This window comes from Oreochromis aureus, unplaced genomic scaffold (genome assembly GCF_013358895.1).
Source record: "Oreochromis aureus strain Israel breed Guangdong unplaced genomic scaffold, ZZ_aureus HiC_scaffold_47, whole genome shotgun sequence".
Lineage (NCBI taxonomy): Eukaryota > Metazoa > Chordata > Actinopteri > Cichliformes > Cichlidae > Oreochromis > Oreochromis aureus.
Window position 1 is genome coordinate 38258 of NW_024108945.1, and position 4689 is coordinate 42946.

The 4689-nt window shown below is 46.4% G+C and overlaps 1 pseudogene; it reads left to right on the plus strand.

The window, feature by feature from the left end:
- Nucleotides 1-694: 694 nt before the first annotated feature.
- On the plus strand, nucleotides 695-3606 carry LOC120437084 (annotated as a pseudogene).
- The last annotated feature ends 1083 nt before the right edge of the window (nucleotides 3607-4689 follow it).

Below are 4689 nucleotides of genomic sequence, written 5' to 3' on the forward strand. Positions count from 1 at the left end.
AAACTCTCTCCATGCTAAAAATTAATTTCACACCGACAGTCTCTCCTCCACGTGGTGATGATGACGCTGCACTGACTCATTTGTGTGTGTGTGTGTGTGTGTGTGTGTGTGTGATGTGTGTGTGTGTGTGTGTGTGTGTGTGTGTGTGGTGAATGAATCAGGGACACTCTACCTCCTCTTTCCTCCTTCCTCCTCCTCTTATGTCGTGACGTTCATTCAGGAGGAAACTCTACAAACAGTCTGAGATATTCTGAGAGACTTTACTCACTGTGTGTGCGCGTGTGTGTGTGTGTGTGTGTGTGTGTGTGTGTGTGTGTGTGTGTGACTCACAGGGAAATACCTCTGTGGATGGAGGAGGGATTAAACAGGCTGAGAGGTATAATTACTGTAACAGAGCAGAGAGGAAGAGTGAGAGTGACCCTGCACACTGTTCGTTCAGTTCAGGACCACCGGGCCAGCACCAGGAGGACTGGCAGCATCAGAACAAGCCTCAGGCGCATCAGACCTGCAGCGACTTCACGTCAGGTTTCTAGTTTCGCCCTGAAGTCTCTTGAATTTCAGAAGATTTCGTCTGAAGAATCTCAAACCTGTTTCAAATAAAAACTCTACTGTGTCTTACTCTGCATCAGACCGCCAACCATTATGTGCTCTCTTTCTGCCGTGGTCTTTTCCATCTCGGCATGGCTTCTCATCGATGCCTCTCTCGACCATCTCTCCGGCACCACGGCTGCAGGACTGGCGCTATCCTCTGACTGTCGCTTCGTGCTCTTTGGCTCAGCTGAGGAGGAACTTCGTCTTCGTCCGGAGCTCAGGCGACATGGTGGAGGCAGTGAGCGTCACATTCTCAACATGCTGCACCTGGCGCCCGGCCCAACCTGACACAGCCAGTTCCTCGTGCCGCTCTGCTCAGCGCCATCAAGAAACTTCACGTGGCCCATGTGGCTGAAAGGCAGTGTGTGGAGATCCAGGAGGGCCAGGGCACGGACAATTCAGCACCACCGAACCGTCATCTGAAATAATCACCTTTGGAGAGCCAGGTGAGTCCGTCCGTCACCTTCACGGCACGTCAGGTGTGGTTTATCTTCTTGTCCCGACAGAGATCACATCCAGTTTCTGAGTTCAGGGTTAGTGCTATTAGTGTTATTAGTTCTGGTTAAATACAGCGTAGAAATTTTCAGGCTCACCACTGAGCCTTCTGACTGATTAAAGCTAATTCTGCGAGGCGTCTGGCAGAAAAAACCTTTTAATGTAAGAACTGAAGACACGATGAGCCTTTGACATTCAGGATGGATTAAAGAAGCGTCTGTGGGAACATTTTCTCTTGGCTGGGTCAGGGTTCGGTTATTAACGTCAGCAGATCCAGACTCAGTGGAGTCTGTGGAGTAAGTCACTGACCGTCAGTGATGTCAGACTGTCTGTTTGCTCTTTCAGCTCATTCACAATAATCCAAAGAGGTCAAAGTGTGTTTACAGATTTCAGCCACAGGTTTTCATGTTCAGGTCAGAACATTCAGCTCACATTCATGCGTTTGACTGCAGTGCTGAAACTTCCAGTTTGTCTCTGAGTGAAATAAGCGTGTTTGTTCTGTTGTGACAGAAACAAGGAAGGGTTCTCTGATGGAGCGACAGCCTTGTGTCTTTCATTTCTGAACCCCAAAATGTAAACTAACAAATCAACTTCTCATCAAAGTTCAAACAGTCACTGAAGATGTCCATCAGACAGACTGGTGACCAATCAGCGGTCAACCTTTACTTCAAACAGGAATGTTCAAATGATCAGCTGGTTTGGGTCACAAAGACTCAAACAACAATCAATATGAGGACATCTTAAATCCACAGAGCTTCTCTGAGGTGTTTTCACTGAGAACAAACAGCTGGAGAAAGTCTCAACAGATGAAAGATGAGGAAACATTGGTCTGACCAGCGGTAGATCTTTGCTGGCAGAACCTTTGCTGCTTGTCATTAATCTGCTCTCAATCTACTGTGACTTACTGAAGATGATGATGGTTGCAAAGGCTTTAAAGTCTCCTGTGAATACGGACCCGTCACATTGCCTGCTGCTTTGCTTTGTTCTATAAATAGTTGTCTCTATCAAAAGGCCCCTCAAGGATGCTCGCCCAAATTAGTGCACAGTAATTGAGGCGAGCATATAATGATCTTAAGCGTAAATAATCTGTTCATTCAGATAAATCTGGGCCTCACTAATTATTCTCCAACAGGAGACAAAGAAGGAAGCACTGAGACAGGATGGGCCTTTTTTTTTTGTTGGGGTGGTGTCAGGTGGGTGGGGGGGCGGGGTTGGCGTCCTATATGACCAGGCTTGTTAACATCATTAACATCATTCCCTGAAATCAGGCCTGGTCTTTTTTAGTTCCTTTCCTCATGTTGAATATATTTAGAGGCTGAAGCTCCATTCAAGCTTTCACCGTTAAGAACATCGACTTTGTTCACTCATTAAAATTTGTGTGTGGGGGGGGGCAACACCAGGGTCAGGGTTTCAAGTTCTTCATTTGTTCCTTCAGGGAAAAACAAACTTTCAAAGGCATCTTCAGCACTTTTATTTGATATCTTCCCAAAGCGCAGACACAGGTTATCGCCCAGACCAACCCTAACCCACCCAGACTTAACCTAAACCACATTAACCCATCCAGTTTCCACTTAAAATACAATCTGAGAGGTCAAAGGTCAAAGACTATCAGACTGAATTCTGAATGCCCCTCTGTCATCGTCAAGGGTCAGAGATCACACTGTTTTAGACTGAATTTTTCTGACTCTGTGTAGTAAATGTGACACAGCGCTAATGTCCTAACTGTTCTCTTTCACAGGCAATGGGCCAAACACGGTGACCTTTGACATTTCAAGGGAGGACAGTGGCTCGTCTGTGGTGGAGCAGGCAAACGTTTGGATCTTCCTGAAAATGTCAAAGATGAACCGCCTGAGAAGCAAAGTGATGCTGCGGCTTTATCGTGGCGATGATGACGAGGACTGTGTTTCGGAAAAGATGGCGGACACCGTCGTGAGTGGCTGGCACACCCTTGCCATTCCTCGCACTGTTCAGAATCTACTGGATGCCGGCAGGAGTCCTCTTAGGTTCGGGTTTCCTGTCCTCTATGTCTCGAGGCAGGTGCCGCTCCCGTCCTGACACCTGCAAGCGGTGAACTGGCCACAGGGGACGAGATCAGTCACCGGCCATTCCTCATGGTGGCGCTTCAAGCTCGAGAGGAGGTGGCTAAGCGGCGAGCTAAGCGAGCTCTGCAGTGCGATGGAAAAATCGCATCTGCTGCAAGCGAGAGTTTTCGTGAACTTTAAAGACATCGGCTGGGCGACTGGATCATCGCTCCGGCTGGTTACCACGCCAACTACTGTGAAGGCGACTGTCCAAACCACATGGCAAGCATTGGAAGCTCACCACTGTCTTTCCATTCAGCGGTCATCAACCATTATCGCATGAGAGGCTACAGCCCATTTCAAAACATCAAGTCTTGCTGCGTGCTTAGCGAGGCTGCGAGCAATGTCAATGCTCTACTACAACGAAGAGCAGAAGATCATCAAGAAGGACATCCAGAATATGATCGTGGAGGAGTGCGGCTGCTCGTGAACAGCTGGCTTTTGCTCGCTGGGAGCAAACCTCTGAGAACCTCTGAGAAATATTCTGTCAAACCTGCAACCTGCAGGAAGAAACATCTGATGCACTCTTTCCCAGGAAAGACAATCTCCTGTGTTCAGTGAATCTTTGTGTTTCATACTAGGAGAGACTTTTCCACATTGGAATGTGCTGAGGATACTATGCAACGTGGATGTCTCTGTGTGCTTCATCAGTGTTGGTTTTCTGCTGCTCAGAGAACGTTTCCACAATATTAGCATGTTCCAGTGAAGCTGAAAGTAGTTAATCTGGTTGCTGAAGCCAAACTTTATTTTCGTTATTGTTATGAAACACACTGAATATGATATTTGCACAGTAATAGGTATTTCTAGATGCATTGCCTCAGTTTGAGTTGAGAGGATTCAGATGAAAGCCAAAGACAAACGTTTGGTTCATTTTCCTGAGAGACAAACGGCTGAAATCCACCTGTGTCAGATTAAACCTTTAATCTGCTGAAACAAAAACAAACTGAAGACATTTCTCTTCACATCAATCTTTAATTGTAAAATGTGTTGTTTCTGTAATTTATTTCCATTGATTGTTTTCTCATTAAACGGACTACCAATCCACATTTTGTCTCTGTCTTTGGAAAACTCTAAATAACACAAGTCTTTGCATTTCAGTGACTCTGTGAGAGTTCATGCCACCCTCAGGACAAACCTTGCACTGCAAAATGAGAACAGCTCAGCCATTATGAACTCTTTCAAACAGGGGTGGGGAACTCCAAGCCTCGAGGGCCGGTGTCCTGCAGGTTTTAGATGTGTCAGCTGATTCCTCAACATGTCCTGAAGTTCTCCAGAGGCCTGGTAATGAACTAATCATGTAATTCAGCTCTGATGACCCAGGGTGAGATCTAGAACCTGCAGGACACCGGCCCTCGAGGCCTGGAGTTCCCCACCCCTGTTTTAAAAGGTTTATCAAGGTCAATCACGAGTTAATATCACAGATTGGGGCTGGCTCAAACATCACTAAAGTGTATCCTGACTAAAGCAAAATGAAGATCTGAAAAGCAGGAAGTGATTTAATTTACTGCAGATCAGTCATTTT